Genomic DNA, 21,949 nt, shown 5'->3' on the forward strand with positions numbered 1-21,949 from the left:
CAACCTTGAACTTATTGAAGTGGACAGGTATTTTGTTTATTTGCAACTGTGCACTCAGGGTGAGTCCTGTAGTGTCCCATTTTGTAAAGCAATTAAACACTGTGGAACTGTCTTCAAGCTTGTTGCCTTCCCCCAGTGAAATGCTGTCAGGAAAAAAACAAACATAGCATCTGTTTCTCATTGGCAGAATTCATAAAATAGAATGCAGACAGGATACAGAACAAGCATAATTTCAGAACTGCTGTTATGCTTCGTGGAAGAAATGGAAGAGACAATTCCAACTTGATGTCCTGCAACAGCCCTGAAGGTGAATTCCTTCAGGTAAAGCTGGCAATTTCTGAATTATGTCTCAGGTTTATATCAGAAGTTCTAGTGGAAATACATGTAGCTTTTGTTATCTATGCTTTCACTTGAGGAGAGAAAAAAAAAGAGTTAGCTAGCAGAGTTGCTAGATTGCTGTCAGAGGTACCTGTTTCTGTTAGACTTGCACACTTGCCTGCCTGCTGTCAGGCTGAACTGGGACCTTCAGAGTGTGGAACATTCTGTGCAGGTACTGGGAGGATTAAAGCATCATTTTTCTTCCACTCACTGCTTTGCTCTGTGGTGATGGCTAAAACATTTAAGACCCTGGTTTGAACCACCTGTTAAATAGGCTTAATATTAAATTATGGAACTGACTGGGTGCTCAAACCAGCAGTTAATCTTTGGAATGGACACAACAGCGTGTTCAGACCAAGGAGGAAGAAATGCAGGATAGAGTTAAAGTCTTTTGAGCATCTGGCTTTTAATTAAATAAAACCTGAAGAACCCCATAAAATGCAGAATTGAAAATTAAATCAGTTCGTGTTAGTTAGTGTCTTACCACTAAATCAGTTTTTTTAGAGTCAGAACCAAACACTGTGGGAGCCAGATAAGAAGCAGTTTCCACTTGGGATTTTATTTAGGTAGAGGCTTTGAGTAAATTCTTACAAAATTACTGCAGGTGTTTAGGGGAATAAGTCCATAAAAAGCATAACTTTGGATTTACTTCTTTTTTATTAATAAAATGTAATTACTGTCTTGCTGTAATAAAATATATTAAAATACTACTTAAAATATATCTTGTTAACCTCTCAACAATCCTAGATAGATATTTTTTAAGTGGTAAAATTAACATTTGTTTAGAGCAAATAAAATTTTCAAGTTAGAAAGAGCTTATGGAGTGTTACAAGCTGAGCAGGATCATTTTTCATCCACTTTTCTTTTTTACCACAGTAATTAGGCACGTTGCCAGGCAGCACAATGGAAAAGAAATGTTCTTTAATGGAATATTTTTTTACAGACACTGTTGGACACGTACAGACGTCGTCTGTAGTTTTCTTCCCTCTCTTCATGGTTGTATTTTCAATGGGAAAGGCTTTAGGTCATTAATTTTTTTCTAGGTTATCTAAATGCTGTTTGAGGTTTGAGCCATTTCAGTTAGAAAGGCAATTGCTCACATGGACCACAATGTTTTTGAGTTTTGGGGTTGAGCAAATTCTGTAATTTTGAGTGGTTTTGACCATTTTGTATAAGCACTAAAGCACTTCAAATCTTTTAGACACAGCACAGTAATAACTGCATGTGGTGGACTTGATTCCTGTACAGTCTCTGAGTCAACTTGTCTGATTGGAGTGTGAACAATGTCCGTGGCGTGTATATATAATCTTCTGTAATAATACCATAGTAGCAACAGTAATAATATGAAGCTGCTGCACAGCTTGGTCCTGCTGAACTAAAGGGAATGAACTCCAGTATCAAGGGGAAGCACTCTTCCGTGCCTCTTAATTGTAGATGCAGTTGATAGTTCAACTAAATATGGCTTCAGTGCTTTGCTGTGGGAGGGGCCCGACCTGGTAAAAGATGCCCAGAAGTGCAGTAACGAGATGGCCTGGCAGGGACAGCAGTGCCCCCATCCCAGAGATGGCCTGGCAGGGACAGCAGTGCCCCCATCCCAGAGATGGCCTGGCAGGGACAGCAGTGCCCCCATCCCAGAGATGGCCTGGCAGGGACAGCAGTGCCCCCATCCCAGAGATGGCCTGGCAGGGACAGCAGTGCCCCCATCCCAGAGATGGCCTGGCAGGGACAGCAGTGCCCCCATCCCAGAGATGGCCTGGCAGGGACAGCAGTGCCCCCATCCCAGAGATGGCCTGGCAGGGACAGCAGTGCCCCCATCCCAGAGATGGCCTGGCAGGGACAGCAGTGCCCCCATCCCAGAGATGGCCTGGCAGGGACAGCAGTGCCCCTATCCCAGAGCTCGTGCTGCCTCTGCCTGTGCCTGCAGGTTAACCTTTGGAGAGCTGCAGGAGGGATGGCATCTACACTTCCACACTGCTTTCACTCCACAGTTCTAGTTACATGCCAGTCTCTGCTGGTGGACTTACACCTGGGAGAGCACAGTTAAGTACAAGTTTTGTTCAAAATGACTTAACTCCAGAATTTGCATTCTAGTTTGCTGGTTTTCTCGGCATGAATTTTTTATGTATATTAAAATTCAAAGAGACTGAGGAATTTTAGGATATTTTCATTTGCTAAAGGAAGTGACTTGCATTAATGTTTCTAAGAAGAGGAAAAAAGAACTACTCTTCAAAATGAATTGCATATAGAAAACTACTTTTGAAGTTGCAAGAAGATATTTAAGGTTTTGTTCATGGAAAATATAGCACATCTTCCACTACTTAGCTGCATGTGTGTAACATACTGTCTTACTTGAAGATCTCCATTGGGGTGGAACAATTTCTCCTAGAGTATACAAAGCTTAATATTATTGTCTGGCACTGATCCTGCTGAAGGACCTGGGAAGTATCAGAAGTTTGGTTTCTCGGGCTGAAATTTTTTTTTTTCTTGCTTTGTATTGGTGATCATATAGCACCAGACATGTTTGTGTATGCTATATACCTGCTGGCATCATTTTTTATTGTAGCATGTATGCACCTTCTTTAATATAAAGTGATCTTATTGACTTCAGAAAAGTAAATAAAAAATATCTGTGAGTCATGTTACTTTACTGAAAGAAAAATCTATGTGCTATTTTGCAATCCAATCACAAAGATCTTTTCCTTACCAAAAACTAGGACTAATACTTGAATATGTGTTTCGTGTTCATTCCTCCCTCCCATTTTTTCATGTTTATGAATGTGTGCTGCAGGCAAAGTGTTGGTTTTTAATCGACTTTTGTGATCCTTTCATGGCTGACGTTGTGTTCTCACAGACTGCAGCTGGCAAATGGGTCACAACCCAAGCTGCCCATGTGCCCCAAAGCCCTGCCCTGTACTTGTGTGGCTGGCAGTTGGTCAGAAGGCAGTGTGGTACTAACCTGGAGCAGAGGCTGCAGTTTGTTCTGGGGAGCAGCCTGGGAGCTGGGGGAACAGCAGCAGCTCCTGCTCCTGTGTCCGTGACACTGGTGGGAGTTGTTCACTGTTCTCGCTCGGCAGAGACTGGCTGAGACATTCTGGGCATAACTTTTTAGCTTGTAGTGACAGCATGTGTGTAGACACTTACTCTGAAAATTAGTCAGCAGTTGAATGAAGGAGAGCAGCGAGTGCTCAGTCCCTGCCAGGCAGCCCAGGCTCCGGGGCTGTGCCCGCCTTTCCTCTCCTGCCCCTCGTGTTGAGCTGCTGCAGGGAGGGTTCAGAACCTGGGCACTTCTCCAGGCAGTTGGTGAAGCAGCAGCTGCACAGAGGCAGTTCCTCAGCTGCAGTTTTGGAGCCCAGGGTTGGGGGATTCTCGTGTTTTACTGTGGTGGAAGTTTTGTTCAGGCTTAATACAAAGAGGAAGGACCTTACCTATATAGTGAAGCTGTTTCATTATGTAACTTCTTTTATAACTCTTTTTTATCTATGTGAAATATAATCACTTCTCAAAATTGGCAGTCACCTTAAAAATTATACACAAAGGCACTTTGTTATTTTAACTATGTAATATACAATTGGATTATTTCAGACACGTACGAACCGATTTAAAATAGAAAACTCCTAAGTGCTTTTACATTAAATCTATTGATATTTATTGACTGCTAGCTATGTGTGAATTCTTACATTTTTAAGGGGAAAAATTCTTTCATGCTTTCAGTTATTAAAAAAATGTTTAATAATCTTCACTTGTTTGACTCAGAGGTGGTTCTTTTTATCAGATTTACTGTCTCATTTTTGAAAAGCCTATTGTTTGCCTCTGAAAGGCTCTTAATAGAGCTTTAACAGGAGACTAAATTTGAACAGCCAGAAATATTTGAATAAAAAGTTTGCTCATTCTCACTCTGAATTGTTTAAATTTTAATCTTGAAGACTGCAGCAAGAAACTTGAAGATCTATCCACACTTCCTGTCCTGCAACTTCAGCCTTTGAATTTATTTTCTACTAGCAAAGTCCTGGTGCAGTTGAGCCAATGCAGTCTCACACTGGGGCTGTGTGTGCCACACTTGTTTCTCCTTCACTAAATTATATTGTGCATTTAAAAGTTAGTGTTTCTGTATTCATTCTGTATTCCAGGCAAATAATCTTTTCTTTTTCCCCCAAGAGGCAGAAACCTCTGTGCAAATTAAAAATCTGATTATGCAGACTCTGAATCATCATCAGTTCCTACTGAAGAATATTGTAGACAAAGGAAACAGACCTTCTTGATGATTTTTCTACACGAACCACGTATGTCAAAATATGGATTAACTAAAAGCAAAATCGTTTGCCAGTATTTTGTTTTCCATTAATCTCCCACCTCCCAACCTTGAACGAAAAATAACAAAACTTTAAAATTTTATATTTTGAAAACTAATTACATTAATTAAATTTCAGTTATTTTCTGGAGAAGAAAAGTTCTAAAATCAAACCAGAATTATTTAATATTAAGCTACCAACTTTGAACCAAAATTAAGATGAAGAGAGCAAACAGTTGAAAACTTTCCACTTCTGAGAAAATATTTCAGTATGGCTTGCTTCATTGTGTATCAGATACTTTCCCCATTTTTTCTCTATTTTTTTCTTATTTTTTCCCCCCATTTTTTTGCTCATAATTTTTAGCTGCTACTGGGCCAGAATAATTCCTAATAACTTTTATAAGGATATGTGAAAGACAGGGTGTGTGCCAAAGATTTCACAGTTTGAATGTGGAAATGAGAGGAGTCAAAACAGCCAAATGTGAAGCCTGAGGCTGATGTTCCTCAGCGTGGAGCCCAGCAGCTGTGCCCAGCCAGGCATGGGGAGAGGGAAGAACTGGGCCAGTGTCACCTTGTTCCATGGGGAACCTGGGGGCTGTTTGCCCAGAGAGGAGAGGGGGGCATAGTGATGCAGAGGAGATGCATATGGCACCAGTCTCTGGGCAGGGCTGAGCCCTTCTGGAATAAAAGCTGGAAAGGAAATCTGCCCTCAGGGTATGAAGGCCTTTGACAATCTCTGAGGGCTCCAGTAAGGTGTTGGTGCTATTGCTTGCTTTGCTGGCATGAAAGGGACAGAGATTTGGAGCCCATTTCCTGAACATACAGAGAAAGATGAAAACCATTTTTAGCTATTTCTGTGACCAACATGATCCACTCAGCTTGTTTGTTTCTTTTATATTGTTTGGGGAGATTGCTACTAGCTCAGTTTCCTTTTCTGTTGACGTTTTCCAAAAATCTTCACAATAGATTCACAATATTTAAGTATTTTTTGTGTTTGGAAACCATAATGTTTGTGTATATAGGGGTTTTTTTATCTCACGAAAATTCACAGAAACTGTGAGCTCAAGTTATCAATATTCAGCTCAGCCATACTCACAGTGAAATGTTAAAATTGTACTTGCAGGTGTTGCTTGTATAAAGCCAAATGTAATTGCTAGAGCAGTCAGCAGGAAATGGGATTCACTTGTGTGTGAACCAAGTTCCCAACTGGCTGCAGTGATTAGCAGCATGACTCGTGAATGTCCAACTGTTCCCCTGCAGAAAGCCTTACAATGGTCCTAGAGCCTGTCATCAGAAATTTGTCCTGTTATTGCAAAGGTTAAACGTGTCCCGTGTAGAATAGTACTTAAATCACAGTCAGTAGTCCCAACCTTCCTATTTTCTTTAAAGTCAAATTTGACCAAAATATTAGCAACCAGAGTGGCTTTTTCCTTTGCTTAACCACAGGGTACAAATTTCAGGTTTTTAACTGCTTGCTAATCTGTTGCTGAATCCCACTGAGGAGAAAAGGTTGCTGCATAATGATTTCCAAATAGGTCTTTAAAATTAGAAAGCAATATGTTTATTGGGAAATTCTTCAAAGTTCTTCTTGTCTGGTATTAAATTTGAGAGTTTTGCATTAGAAATACTTTGTGGAACCTTAGGTTGTCTGTGTTGCAGTATCTACAGAGAGAGAAATTATTCTTTTGAGGGACCAATAGCATAGTCATGGTTTTGTAAGTAAACACCAAACTATTGGGGTTGGGAATGTCATTTGGTTTTGTTCTGTGTTACAAATCTTCTCAAGAATTTGATAAGGGAACGTGTTCTGGAATGTTTACACCAAGCAGCTGTGGAATCTTGATAAAAATAAGCTGCTGAGAGAGCTTTTTTCTTTTCAAGAAAGCTGTTTGAGTCTAGAAAGATCTGTGCATGCAAGTTGACTTGCAGAAGCAGAGATGGGTATTTATATGATAAAAATCTGTAGCATTGCAGAAACTTTTTCTTCCTTAAAGCCTTATTTGAATAGCCACATTGTTATTACTATGTGCTCATCATAAGTGATATATAATCTTTCTCCCATTAATACCTGCTAGAGAACTATTCCTCCCTTTGCTGCGCTGGTATTAGTTGCTAAAATCAAAAGTGCAGGTGGATATTCACCTGTGTGATTCCTGTTGATGTTAACAGAATAACACAGCAAACTCCTTCAGGAGCCAAATCTTCCGTGCAGGGAGCTCAGGATCCGTGTTCTGCTAGATGGGTCTGCTGATGTGGCCAGCATTCCTGGAGCTGCATGTACTCTATCAGTACAGCAGGATCTGGTTGTAGTCAAATCTCTCTGCAAAGCTGCAGTAATTGTCTGCAGTGTCAGGAAGATGTGATGAGCTGAACTCTGCTGCTGAGAGAAGAGGGCTCCGAGCACAGTGCTGGAAATGTCCATAGCTGGCTGCTGAATGTGGGAGAGGAAAATGGATCATCTTTTAAAAAAAAAACCCAGGGCCTGAAACTTCTGATGTGAATGTTAAACATTGTTTAGAAATATTCATAAACTTTGTTTATTTGTGAGGTTTTAATATTGTAAAGAAATGAATTTTTTGAAGCCTTTGGGGAGTTAATGTGTTCTGATACCTGTGGATTTGAGACACATCTGCACAGTTAACTTTTTCCTGTGTTGTTATACAGAATGTTGAATCAGTCAGTGTCTCAGAATAGTAATATGGAGAAGACTCTGTGTGTCTTTCTGGCTGGCTGCTTCAGAACAAAGTTGTTCAGAGGCACAATGAAAGGCAGCCACTGTTTTGTCTTATCACTTTTGTGCCGTGTGTTCATTGCCTCGGTTCAAACGGGGCCTGTATAAGACTGTCCAGCCTGGGTACAGCATGGTCTGGAGCTGTGGAAAGGCTGTCTGACAAGTGTTTGTGGCAACTGTTGAACTTGGAACTCAGTTGTACTTTGCATTTTGGTTTTGCCACTTTTTTAACAAGAAGTTTCTGCAGTGATTAAGCACATTTTGTTTCAGAAATATTAATTGTAAAGCCCCGATTACGGCAGACTGTGCACGAGGTGCTCAGTAATTCCAACGAGGATTTTGTGGAACCTGATGGTAGAACAAAACCATACAGTAAAATGGCAAGAATGATGCACTGTATAAAGTTAAACCTGATTGCTGAAAGCAGCTCTAACGGCCCCCCTTTGGCACGTCCCTTTCCTATGTTTTGCTTTGCAAAGGTAGATGCACACGCCTCTGAAAATGCCAGTGGTGGTTGCACAGTTCTTTTCCAGCAGAAATCTGCTGTTTCCCTTGTGGTTTCCTCTTCCACAGGCATTGCTGAGGTTTATGAAAGGGTAGGAACCATGTCTCATGTGAGTGATAGCAAGGCAAGCATTGCTGGTAAAAACGTGCTTTTTGGTTGAGGGTTTTTTTGTTGTTTTGTGGATTTGTTTTAACAATATTAAGGACGATGCTGGGAACAGCTCACTCATGCAAGAAACAAATGGCAGAGCTGAGTGATGAAGTTGGAAGTACAAAACAAATGTAATGCAATTTATTTGGCTTTTGTGACTTGCACTCCTCAGGAAAATCTAAGGTGTCTATTATGTATGACAAATGTGCTTGGTGAATCCAGACTTGGAAACATAACTTTTGATTACTAGAGGGAATACTGTACTTGATTTGATGGGGAAGGTTTGCCAAGAGCATAATGAGAATTGCTCTGTCATTTAAAAGATGTCTAAAAGATGCAGTGGGATAGGATGAGATTTGAGGGATCTCTATTAAGGAAGAGGTTACTCTAAGCCCCGGTGATGCTGGACTGCTCATACCATCTATCCATTTATCTTACTTCAGGATTTCTGTTTGCATAGTTGTAAAGCTGCAGTGGTTGAATGTGCAGGACCCTGTAGCTGTAAGAGTTTTCTACAATATGGGTGGGAAAATTATTCAAGTACCATTAGCCACCTGACTTTAAAGCATTATAAAAAGTGATTTTTTTTTTTTTTTAGTGTAGATGGTGGTATAATTTTGTACATATTTACCTTATGGAACATTTAATATCTATTTCCCAACTGATATGCCTAAATTTCTATTTCTGTGCATCCCTGCTGAAGGTTGTACAATTACAAGGCATGTGATGTTTGACCAGCTGCTGAGACATATATGCATGGGTTATTTATTAACTTTTGTATGCAAAATTCTGAGGCTTGTTACTAGATTTCTTTGAAATACTGGGGCTTATTCTTATTTGCAGTACACTCTGTGGTGTGTATGGCAGTAACCTGGCTTTTTATCAAATACATCTGATACATCTATCGAATACATCTGTCATGAAGAGACAGTCTCTGGTCAGGATTGTAAATCTTAACAGCAATTCCTAAAGATCACCTCTCTTTCTTTACCTGAACCTTTGTGATATTTACTGGTTTGCTAGGAGGGAATTCTCTCATTGCAATTCCAAAACACAGTAGGAGTTGAATGTTGGTTTCAGTTTAAAGGGGAAGAGCAGTATCAGAAGGAAGGAGGACATTTTTTGAAGTGTAAGTAACTGTCTGTAAAGAAGACTGGCAAATTGCCAAAAGAGTAGCATGCAGAGAGGTCAAAAATAATAAATAACAGACTCAATAAAATGTATAATTGAGCAAGATTAAAGGAATAAAATATCTAATGTAAAGGACTAGTGGTTTCTTTCAGTCCTGTTGTCAGTAATAATAAATTTCTCATGGGAATTCTTAGTCAATTTTAGACATTGACAAATAGTGTTGTTCTTTAGGTAGAATTTGCTAGGTACAGAGAGCAAATTAGATTATTTCTGTAAGCCCAGAGGTTTACTAATATACAAATCACTTTCCATATTCTGAGTGGTTTTACATCTATGATTCTGTGAAGTGTTAGCATTCTCCAATGTGAAGAATGAACAAATAAAATCAGCATTTGTTCGTGAGTAAAAATCCTTCTCTCTGTTCTCAGTGGTTGATGGGCTGAATAAAACAGCCATGGCCTAGAAACTTTCACAACAAATGTTCTCTTTTGGAGCAGAAAGGTGAGGGCACGAGGTGCAGGAGAAAATAGACTTCTCTTCTTGCTGTGACAGACCTAGAAACCTCAGATCCCAAACTGCCATTGCAGCTGCTGCTCTCCTGCTCTGGTGTTTCAGTGGGAGAAACACCCCCTTCTTCTGGGGTGGAGAATAATTCTGGAACCATGTGAATAGCTTGCTGTCTCAGCATCACACTCTTTACTGTGGCACTTTGTTACCCACTTGTGAGGATGGGCTTCCTGGTACCAGTGTTTGAGTCAATGAAGGAAATTGTGGAAAAGAGCAGCCCTTTCCAGCATCTTGCATCTGACCTTTCCAATTTCCTGATCCAGATGGTTGAGGAAATCTTTCTAATAGAGTAAGTCTCTACAGAATCTTTACAGATGCAAACAGTTCATTAATAATTCAAATTGCCTGAATTAAGACAGTCATTCCATTCTTTATTCAGTGTCTGAATTAGTGTAATCTTATTTCCTTTATTTCCTGTACTGCCTTTACCAAATCTTATTTTGATATAGCATGTGATTAGGCCATGCTATGAAATAACATGTTATAAAGGGTTGTATTGAATAACTTTGATCATAATGATTTAGACAGCGAAGACTAGATGTATATGAAGATAAATATTTACATATAAAACACAGAAATGCTTACAAATAGCTTGTAGTATTACGTCATTATTTCAGGTCATTGGCAGTTAAATATCAGGATGATAAACAACCTGGTCTAACAGTTATTTGGGTAAGAACTTCCAGACATAACTAGATCTTCAGTATTCTCTGTATATCTAGTTTTATGTAATTTTAGCGCTTCTTAGGTAATAAGAAGACATGGTCTTATGCTACAGTCAAAGCCTTAGCATGGAACACAGGTGGATGAATGGACCTGAGCTTTTTTGTAATAGCTGACAGAGGCTTATTGATTCTCTTGCATTGAAATGTGGATGCTTATTTGACCATCTGTCATTCTGTCATTCAAATGCTTCATAGACAGAGTTCCAAAATGATTTTGAAGAAATTGTGAAGATTCATGTTCACTTGCCACTGTATCTTTTTTATGAACTCTGAATACATTGATTTTTCAGTTTAACATCCTATGCTATATGTGGCACTACAGTAGCTATGGAAGCAAGAGAGCACTATTGCCTACAATTCTAACCTTTATTGAAAAGAAATTGATAATAGAAAAAGGCACACATTTGCACCCAGTGTTGCTTCAAGTTCTATATTTGCAATTTGCAAATGAACAACTCTTTCCTAGGTTTTTTGAAGTTAATCTTGCACTTCCATTTTGGGCACCAAAGGTGTCCTCTCTCTCTCACAAACACACAAACTGTGTGAGTCATTAAAAATGCTAAGTTACAAAAGGAAGTGGATGATCATATTCATTTCTGTAATAAAATCTAAAGGTGCTTCTGGTCAACGGGAACAATATGGAATTGACTGGCATCACAAACTTTATGGGGGAAAATATTCTGTTTTTTTTTAAATTCTAATTTTTTCTCACTCTCCATGTCCATCTAAGAAGCCATCTGTTCAGTTCTATGTGGGTTCACTCCCAAGCTGCTGTACAGGTACTGTCCAGAGCTCTGCTAGTGAGTCAGGAGTGCTGGGTAACCCCTGCTGACAAGCCTGGGCTCTCAGAGCAAGAGAAACAGCAGATTTCTGCAAGGTGAGGCTCATGGAGCTCAAGTGGAGGTGAGGGGCCCTATTGTTCAATCAAGAAGAAAAGCTCTGAAATACTTACTGAGTTCCTGGTTGGCTTTTGGCCACAGCTGCTTAATCAGTATGCTGCCAATAACCTTTACTAGGGAAAACTGGGCTCTCCTGAAAAGTAGGGTCTGGATGTACTAATCAGGTTTGCATTTTTCTTCCTGTTTATAAAAGTGTAAATGCACCAAGACACTTCAGTTCTTCATATCATAAACATTTCTTCGAAAAATAGGTAATATCCCCTCTCTTTTAGTTTCTTGTTTTTAATAACAGGATTTTCTTTGGGAGAGGAAGAACTGCCTGTTTTAAAGTATTTACCTTTCTTACAGAGAGGATCTGCAATACTCTGACTGCTCTAGCATTGAGTTGCAATTGGTTGCACTTTGAGTTCTACAAAATCGAACAGTAAAGTAACAGTAAGAGCATCACATGAACCCCCCCATCACCCCCCTCATACGTCTGCAATCACCAGAAATGCCATTTCTGCAAACATCAGGCACACAGCACCTATGAGTGACAAGACATTAGGGCTTCTCTTTGTCAGACAGCAATTGTTAGATTATTGAACATGAATATGGAGGGATTTCCACATCCACTTGTCCCACTGACTTTGAGAAAGGTCGGCTATGTTGGTGGGTAGCAGGAAAGGGTAGTGGATTTAGAGATCTAATGTTAGGGGAGGTGAAGTGGAAGAACTGAGAGATGGGAGAGATCTTACAAGCAAGCCAGACGCTTCTGTTAATTATATTGCCAAGACACTTCTCTTAATTATATTGCTTTTCTTGTTTTTTTTCGCAAGCTGTAAGGAACTGGAAAAGAATGAAGTTGAGGTTTGATTAATGGTTGCCTAGACTGCAGTATGAAAAAAATGGATAAAGTGCCTTTGAAACAGATTTGACTTTAAAAAAAAAGATAATCTGTTATTTCTCTCTCTTTCTTACATCATCATCTGGCAAATGAGATATACTTTGGAAGACTAAAATGTAGCTGAGATCCCAGTGTGACAGCACAGCTAATTGACAATCACAGAACTTTCCAGAAGGTATCAGAATTGTGTTCTCTGTGCAGGAAGAGATGGCAGTACTCCTGCGTGGTGGTGCAAAGAGGCATCCCATTCTGTGGGTGCCTGTAGTGCCTGAGCACTGTTTGATTCAGGGCGTTCTCTGACTCCTGAGCAAACCCTTGGGTATGTACAAGAGAGAGTTATGGAAACCTTGAGGGTGACCAGACTGCTTAACTCAGCCAGCACTTGTCATGGGGATCTCTTACAGCCCCTTAGCCCCTCAGCAGGGCCACTGCAAGCACTGTCTGATGAACTCCCAGTGTGTTGTGTCTTTGCCTGGGTTAGTGTCTGTTGTGCAGATGGAGTGTGGGAAGGGGCTGCACTAACAGGAAATCATTTGCTTGGTCACTGAGGGAAGTTTAGAGACCCTGTGATAGTTAAGGTTAAGCTGCATGCATTGTGATATCCAGACATTTTTCTGATAGCCTTCTGACATGTAGTGTTTCATTAGTCTGCAGGTTACTCTTCCGTGATAACAATAACGGAAGCACGAGGCACTCTGTTCTCGGTTAAAATTGTTTAAGCTGCCATCTTTCGTGTATATAAAAGTGGATCTTCCAATATGATGGCTATTAAGGTAACTTATTTACAGACCTTTTCCAATTGTGTCTATTCTTCTGCTTTTGTACTGAAATTGAGAATGAAGACATCAGAGTGAAAATGCAGTTTAGCCCATTCTGTCCTTAGCATGACTCTGGTCAGATCCACAAAGCTCTTGATGTATATTCTTTCTTGGCACTGTTTGGAGGAGTACAGACATGTAAAACTTTTCCTTATGGTTTGGGGTTTTTTTTCAATCTAAACTATGCTTCTGTTTTTTCCCCCTGCAAGATTGGTTCTATTTTCAGACAACCCCCCTCTTCTTTTTTTCCCCAAATAAACAGTGCTATCAGTCTAAATTTACTTGATCCTGAAGCTACCAAAAAACTCATATGACTGCTAATAGGAAAAAAAGCAAGCCATAGAGCCTGCAGTTACCATGCCAACACTGTTCCCTGGAATGTAGCCACACAGAGATGGATGCTGTGAAATTAAGATCTGTGTGATAGGTAGGAGGTACCTTTGCATGTGACTGTGCAGTACTTGAAGCTTTCATGTGCATTATATTTTACCATTTGTATTTTTAATGTTATGCACTAATCTGGTCTTTCTATTGTTCCCTTCTCTCTCTCTCTCTCTCTCTGCACATCACAGTTCCCTATTTTTGTCAAGTATGAGAGAATATGGCATTTCAAAACATATAGTGTATATAGTAAGTTCCATGAAAAATTAATTATACAATGGGTAAGATGTGATGAAGAAAGAATGGCTTCTGCCTTGAAGTCTGCCTACCATCTAATTGTCTCTGTAAAGCTGTTGGAGTTGTACTCTGCTCTCCCTTCTGACATGCACAGCCTTGGTGGTGACAATATGGGGACAAACCAAATAAGAGGACCATTAGCAGAACTCACACATGAGACTGGTGCAAGACAAAATTTCTTTAATTGTGATTTTTCTACATTTGCTTATAGCTGATGCTTAGGCATTTGTCAAACATCAAAGACAAACCTCCTTTTTCCCCATGGACATGATGTGTTTACCTAGTGTTCCATCATTCTGTGAAGTCAGAGCTTGTTCCTCATTACCCAAACACTCCTTCCTTAGACTCAAGGAAAGGGCACTGTTCCATATTCTCTCTCCTGCTCTGTGTTTGTGCTTTCTGGGTTGAGGGACATAGCAAGAGATTAGGGAGTATCATTCTCAGTAAGTTTTTAAGCTGGTCATAAATCCCTATGACCATCACAAACCTTGATTAGAATTGTATGTTACAATTCTACAACGTTGTGCCATTTGAATATCTTGATTTAGTGACTGCTTTGAAAAGCACTTGTTAATACCTTCACAAACCTACTTCTTGAAGCAAATCCTCTCTAGGAGTTCAAGATCTCAGGGTTTTTTTCTGTTTGTTTCCTTTTGTTTGTTTGGGGGTTTTGTTTTGTTTTGTCTACTTCATTTGTTTCTCAATCCTCCACTCACAAACAAATGCAAAGCACAGGCAGAGCTGTTGATAACATGGTGAGCTTGCCAAGGTTACTTACTTGAACTTTGTGGGAAGGCTGTGGATTGGTTATGTAAGTGGAAATTTTGTAGGATGTTTTACTAACACTTTTTCAAGTCTCTGAGAGGTTACTTTGTGCACTAGAAATGTCAGTCTTGAAGACTGAGACATCATAAAGCTCATGCGCCTCCAAAATTTTTAGTCTGTTTAGATTTTTTTGTGGGTCATATTAAAGAGAACAGGCTTTAACTTCATAGCAGCTGATTAAAAATATCTAAATTGCAATGTTTTTGCATGCTGATTTTTGCTGAAGTCATAAACCAACAAAGTGGAATTGATGGTAACTGCACTTATATAATGTCCCAATGAGGTTTCCTTCGTTGCAACCACAGCTACACTAAGAAATGTTCAGCACAGCAGCAAGTGCACTTTGTTAGCGTTAATAATTAACATTCAAAAAGCAGCTAAAACATAAGAACTCGGCCAGAAAGGTAACTAAATCTGTTCCTGTTAGTTATGTGGAGGTATAAAAGGGATTAATAAACGTTGCAATGACATTTAAAAAGCCAGTCTGTCAGTGGGTAGAAACTTATCAAACCAAAATGTGTGGCTTGTGGTTTAGATCTGCTGGGTGCAGCTGTGTGTGCTGGGGACTTAGGAATTAAAATTTAAAACTAACTGAGATACTAAAGCCTCCGACTCCTGTCAGCCAGGGCTTTCTTCTGGGGGTGTTTTGTTGAGATGGCAGCTACAGCTTCCTGTGTTTAAGCCTTTTTATTGTCACGCTCGATGGAGCTCTTCTTGACATCTGCAAGCATCGTGGTAATGAGGCTGGAGTATAGCAAGGTGGGTGAGAGCAGAAAATCTCCTCAGGATCCACTGCATAACAGCTGTTACCTCAACATAGCACAGGCACAGGAACAACACCCAGCTGCTGGGCACTGATCAGTATGATATATGTGTGTTTGATGTGTGACACACATCGTTGCCTGTCCTGGGTACACATCTAGAGATCCACTGTCTTTGACTGCCTCATTTGCATAGTAAGCTACTTCTCTCTGACTCCACATGATGAAGGAATTCCCTGAGCAGTTGAGGCTCCTTATTTGTCCACAAAATCTGGCTATGGAAGCGACAGGAGTTGTAATTCTGATTTAACAAAGATTTTCATAGCCTCAATCATTTCCTGCAAAACCAATGAATTAATTAAGCTAAGGGGAAGGATCTGTAGCTAGAAGTTACTAAAACTTACTCTTTTCATATTTTTAAAGAATTCCCTTGAACTGATTATATTTTTCAGGTGGTAGCCTGTAGGGATTGTGTATTGATCAACTGAATAAATGTAATGAACTTTTCACTTGAAAATGTCCAAAAGCATGTATCAACTTAGCAGAATTTTTCTTGTAAGCTAAGAAGCCATTGGCTCTAATCTTACATCATCAGCTTTGGATTTCTGTTGGTCTTTTGACAGCTGAATTGCATAGGGCCAAATTTTGCAGCTGGAACTCAAATGAAACTTCTGTTGCCAAATGGAATGACTGCTTGACATTATTTTTGAATGCCTGCTGGTACTATATTAACAAGCATTCTGCTATTGCATTAGTGACCCAACTTGGAGGAAAAATCTGTTTTTTGATAAACTTTCATTTGGTCATATTAGCTAATGAACTGAGCAGGCCTCAAATGTAATAACTTTGTAAAACAATATGTATAAATTTACTTTCTGTAGAGACTAATGCCACTTTTGCAGTTGTGTTAATGGAAGAAGCCAGGCAGCAGTGGGACATGACAGCTAGGTGAGTCATGTGTCCCTGAAATTAAACTGAAATTTTTAGCCCTATCTAGTGGTTAGAGCAAAGCTCTGTGATTGTGAATCACAGGAAACCAGCTCACAGAGGATACTTTAATTCTGCATTGTCAGGCAGAGAGCACCTGGAAACATTTGAGTGGTCACTCTGTGCACTGCATCTCTCTACCTTGCACTGCACAGGAAATGAGCTGGGTGTGCTGATGTGAAGACATGCCTCTGAATTAAACCCCTTCAGATTGTCTGAAGGCGGAAATTACCCCCCTGATTGAAGGTGTGCCTTGTAAATATTGCCTCTAACTGCATTGGGAAAATAGAAAGCTTATTACAACCTCTGGTTAATAAACAGCTGCCTTCTCTTTACGTGTGTTAGCCCTCATGCACTCCCGTTTCCTTCAGGAGTGTTCTCAGGAGACTGGCACTCGACTTTGCTGTGGTGGATTTGTTTGGCAAATGAAGAGCAGACCCTGGAGTTTGCAGTTGATCACAGCATGTGCTTGTGTGCTGATCTTTATATGCTGAGCTGTTTTCCAGGCTAAAGCCTGAAAGATGTGCTTGAAATGGAGATTGTACGGGACCAAATAAGCCTTGGTTTGCAGAGTGAAGGAGAAAATCACAGTCAAAGAATGAGCTAAAAAGGAGCTGGGCACAGCTGAGCATAGTCCAGTGCTGGCAGTAGGGATTATAGTAAAAATGTTAGCAGCTATATAAAACTGGCAATGGATGGCTCCCATAGGAATCTCTTTGAATATTGAAAGCCAGTGCAGCAGAGTTGAGTGATTAGGACTTTCAAGATGATAGTAAAGTCTGTTATCCCCGTGCAATTCTAAAATCTAAGAATAACATTTACCTCACTTAATTACTGCCCAAGCAAAAAAGCTAGAGTTGAACTATATGCCTGAGAAAAAATTATTAATTTAGGCCTCTATAGTGTGCTGGTAACTTCTGATGCCAGGGGAAAGTAGTTCTGAGTTTTCCTATGCTGCTGCTTGCCAGGGCTCAGTGCTGCCTGTCTCCTTGCTTTTGCTGGTAGGAAAGCTGGTTGCTTCAGTACCCCTGGCAGATCTTGCTAGCTATTGACAAAAATGAAAAATCCCTAAACTCAGTGTCTTATGTTCATGCTGGTGCTGGTAATGAGGTACTTAATGAAGCACCAAATTCTTCAAATTATTTATTGTTTCTTTTTGAGAGGTGTTGTCTTAATGCCAGGACTTAAAATTTCAGTTTGTTAATGTTGGTTGTCAAAGTGCTTGGAAGTTTAATATAATTGTCACTCTTTTGTGATGTTTTACCATAATGCTGTTGAACATGTTTAGCTGTGAAGAGTGTAGTCACAGTATTCAAGAACTAAAGTAATGATAATGCAGCTCATCTTGAAAAAACTGATATACAACAGTATCCACATAATCCATCAACACGTTGGGTAGGGTTGGTCCTAACATATAAGTCACTTCAGTAATTTACTGAACTGGGGCTTTAGATGTTAACCTATCAAAATATACAGCAATATCTAAATCAAGTATGAATTGTTGTAGTGGAGAAAGAGAGAAGGAACTATATAAATAATGAAAAAATAGTGGTAGTAAAAATAATATTAACTTTGGATGGGAGAGCTGATGAGATAAAGGATGCAGAACACAAGGTGATCCAGGGAAGGAGAGGAGCAGTGCAAGTGCAATCACGTACAGCTCATAAAAAGACTAACAAATACATAAGAGATGTTATTAGACATTCTCTTTTGTTTGTGGATTCTCTAAAACACTTCAGAGTGAATGCACAGAGAGTGGAAGTCTATGCTAGTGACCTTTGGAAAAAAACACCAACACTGGAGCTGAAAACTCCGGGAGGGTTTTGTTTCCCTGCCTGTTCAGTGCAAACTCCCGAGGAGAGCTTGGCCTGGCTGGATTTTCTCCTTTATGGTGCAGGTTTTTTTCTGATACTCTTGTGGTTTTATTTTCCTTGAAGCTTATGCTCTGCAAGTGTTTGCAGGCACAAATGGGCATCCAGGCATGCAGGGTTCAGGAATAACAAATAATAACAGCATTTCACCTCTTTTGTCTGTACTGTGATGGCAACATGTGTTCCATTAGCACTCTGATTGCAGTGCTCTTGTCAAGATTCTGGTTTTTGCTGCTGGATTCTGAAAGCATTTGATCAGTTGATCTTGGTAATGTGCTGGGCTTTTTCCCAAAGTCTTCCATAGTTGCTATCAGCAGGTGAAATTTTTAACAGTTTGATTCTATCTGTAAATAGAGGTAGATGAATAAATGAATTTGTAATGGTTTTTATTGAACCAGAGAATCAGGAAGCTATATGTAAAAAGAAATTTCCTCTTTCTGCAATATTTGTTCGTAAAAGTAGAAGAATAACACAAGGATCTCAATAGGACACTGGGTGCTTTTCCTTGCAGTCAGTAAAAAAAAGTGTATTTTTTTACTTTCGGAAAACTTTCTTTAGTGTTTGTCCTGCACCTACCCAATTTTTTAACTCTTTATTTTATGTAGTGTGTTTTATCAGCATTGCTTCTCCATTCTCTTCTTTATATGACTGTAGTCATATAAAATGATCCAGATGGGCATTATTATTATTTGGGTGGTGTTTCTACTCTGTCATTGTCTCCCCATGATTCCTCAGCGAGTGTTTAAGGATTAAGGAAGGAAAACAGCCCACTGTTTTGAGGACAGAGTGCAGGACCCCAGTCCGTGTTCTCCTGTCTACTGCCAGGACTGTTCCTGGAGTTACCTCATCCCCGAGGGTGGTTGGGAACACCCCCAGGGGGAGTGCTCTTGGTCAGCCTTGCACTGAGCTGTGCTGGGCTGGTGTGAAAACAGCTCTGCTCAGCTCTGCCACAGGGGAACCAACCTGTGCATCCCAACGGGGCCACAGCATTTTCTGCAAGCTTAAAAGGATTTATATTACTGTCAGTTGATTTTTGATACCTAGAGAAGAATATAATATTGCTTGCCTCTTTATTGTTGTTTCTTATTGTTTCATGTTGCTTTGCTATTTGCATGCAAATGGCTATCTCTTGCTGGGTTCCCATCCTTTGTCTGCAGCAGACAAGGAGTAGCTTTCAATAATCCCTTTGACAACATTTAGTAGATTGTGCTGAGTGCTAACAGTGCTTTAAGTTCTATCTCCAGTGTCTCAGGGTGTGATACCAGATATGAGCTGAGGAGTTTCAGCAGACTTGGATTGAACAAACCTTCTCTGGTTAAAAATAAAAGCCCCAGAAGAGACTGAGAAGCACCTTTGAGCAGGCAGAACCCTGTCCTTAGAAGATAATGAGGCTAAGATAAGTTTTCCCTCAGTAGGAGATAGGAAGAATTTGGGAGAATTAATTTCTTTTAATTCCTTCTTCAGTTTACTCTATTCCCATGTGCAATTAGACAGTATTAATTTTGAAAGAGTCCTTCTGGCTCTCTGCATTTGCACCATGCTCTCAGCTCTCTGGTAGCTGAGCTGCCTTTGCTGGCCTGTGCTGAGAGCTGGGGAATGGAGCCTTCCTGGGCATTGGGAACCCAGGAACAGCTCTGCCTCAAGGCTCTGATCTGTCTGGGCATGCATTTCTTAGCAGGCCTCAAAGATTTCAGACTGCAAAAGTGAGGATCACCCTGCAAGAGACCTAAAGCCCAGCTAAAAAAACATGCCCAATAATTGTGGCTCTTGTGGAGCAGCAGGAGGGGCTGCCTGTGGGAGGCTGGGCTGTCCCTCAGTCCTTGGGTCACTGCAGGTGATGCTGTGTCATGGGTTTCTAATGGCAGTTCACTGGAGGATTCCAGTGGGGGTCTTTAGAGTGAAAAATATATTAATATGCTGAATGCTTCCAAATGGATATTTGGTGGTGGGGAGGTCAAAGTAATGCAAAATGAAGTAGATAGCAGCGTACATCTTCAATGTTAAATAGTTATGGCTACTATGAGCTGCTGCTGTTGGTGTGAGCCTTCTCTATGATCCAAGTGTAGCATCTGTCTTTCCTGTATTCTGCATTTGCACTGACATAATGATTCTGATCTTAGAATCAATAAGCTGAGAGAATTAGTCATTATATATGACTATTATGTCTTTTCTCGGGAATTTAATCGGTAACACCATACGCAATTAATTTGAACAAATCTAAGCAGGTTACAATGGGATCAGGAGCAAGAATATATTTTTAAGTCAGACAACACCTCTATTAAGTGTTCAGATTAAAATTATAATTTAAATTAAAATTCAAGTGAGGCCCATTTCCCTTTAACCAATTTCTTGGAAATAATCACTGCTGAAGTACATGTTGAGCCCTTTCATTAACCTTTACAAGAAAGCTCTAAGTGTTGCTCCTTGGCTGAGATGTTAATATGCTAGTCATGCTGCTGACCTGTTCACAAAAGCTGAGTTACCAGCTGCATTTGCATTGATCTGCAGCTGAAGAGAGCTATTTCAGAGCTGAGTGTTGTTCTTCAGCTACAACTGTATATAGTTATTTGAGTGATAATACAACAAACATTAATTATGTTGATGAAAATACATCAGTTTTTGCTATGTTGAGTATGAAATAAATGATTTTGTATATATGATGGGAAATCTTGTACAATGAATAATAATTTTTCCATCAAAGACACCAAAATAGGCTGTTCCTGCTCTCCTAAAAGCTGTGGGAAGGGGTGAGATAGAAGGCAAGAACGGAGTCATCTCAAAGGGGAAAGTTGCTCGACTAGCATTACCCAGCTGGTGGTTGCCTCAAAGAATCACATTGCCTGTTTTCAGAGGGCAGCTTGTCTTCTGTGCAGTGACTGCAGGTTCACCACCCCTTGGGCTTCTTCCTCCCTGCCAAGCTGGGCCTGAATTCGAGCTCTGTCCCAGCGCAGGGCTCCGGCAGGTGGGTCAGCTTGGCCTGGCAGCTTGGGCAGGGACTGAGGAGGTGCACACGGGGCCCAGAAGCTGCCCCAGGGGCAGGGGACAGGTACAGGAGCAGTCATTCCCTCTGCTGGGTGTCTCTGCCCCAGCTCTGCTGCTGCCAAGGTTGGGGTCACTGTGGGGCAGCTGCTCGTGCTGTGCCCTGCAAGGAGGAAAGGGCAGGGAGGGTCTGACTGGGCCCTTGGGGCACACAGGGGTGTCACAGATGGTAAAGCATATCTCCAAGTTTGGGAATCACTGTTTGTCCTGTATTGGTTGCCATAACCTGCTCTTTCCTCTAGCCATCAGGTTTATCCTCCTGATACAATAGAAAAAAGGAATGCGGGTTGTGTAGTATGACAGGGTTAGGCTGTTGTGGAGAGGTCACCCTCTGTCCTGGCTGACAGTCGAGTTAGTGGTAATGATGGAATTAACTGTCTCTTTGAGATGAAAGCCAGGGACAAGAGATACAACTCTGGGTCATTCCTGTAATATTTCTCCTCAATTTAGCATGTCTTGAAGGTAGGGTTCTAAACCTAAAAGCAGGTAAAAGTGCTACTTTGAGAGCAGATTTATGCTGTATAAATACAAATAAGTAGAAACAAGCTGTATTAGCAGTACTTACATGTCTGCATGCATTAAAAGAACTGTGAAACAGAAAATGTTAGGCAGAGTTAAAAATAAGACACGTTGGAAGATTTGGGTTTCTTGCTGTGTGAATGGCAAAGTCTTTTGGTGATGAGCTTTTTCGTGTAGTTACACTGAACCTG

General features: G+C 40.4%; 1 protein-coding gene across 1 annotated transcript in view; it reads left to right on the plus strand.

The window, feature by feature from the left end:
• The first annotated feature begins 4,542 nt into the window (after nucleotides 1–4,542).
• Nucleotides 4,543–21,949, plus strand: part of SMPD3 (sphingomyelin phosphodiesterase 3) — a 64,508-nt gene continuing 47,101 nt past the window's right edge. The window contains exon 1 of the mRNA XM_064670594.1: nucleotides 4,543–4,658. The gene's annotated coding sequence lies outside the window, so the exon portion shown is untranslated. The remainder of the gene's footprint in view (nucleotides 4,659–21,949) is intronic.

The sequence above is a fragment of the Pseudopipra pipra genome, chromosome 14, assembly GCF_036250125.1.
Source record: "Pseudopipra pipra isolate bDixPip1 chromosome 14, bDixPip1.hap1, whole genome shotgun sequence".
Lineage (NCBI taxonomy): Eukaryota > Metazoa > Chordata > Aves > Passeriformes > Pipridae > Pseudopipra > Pseudopipra pipra.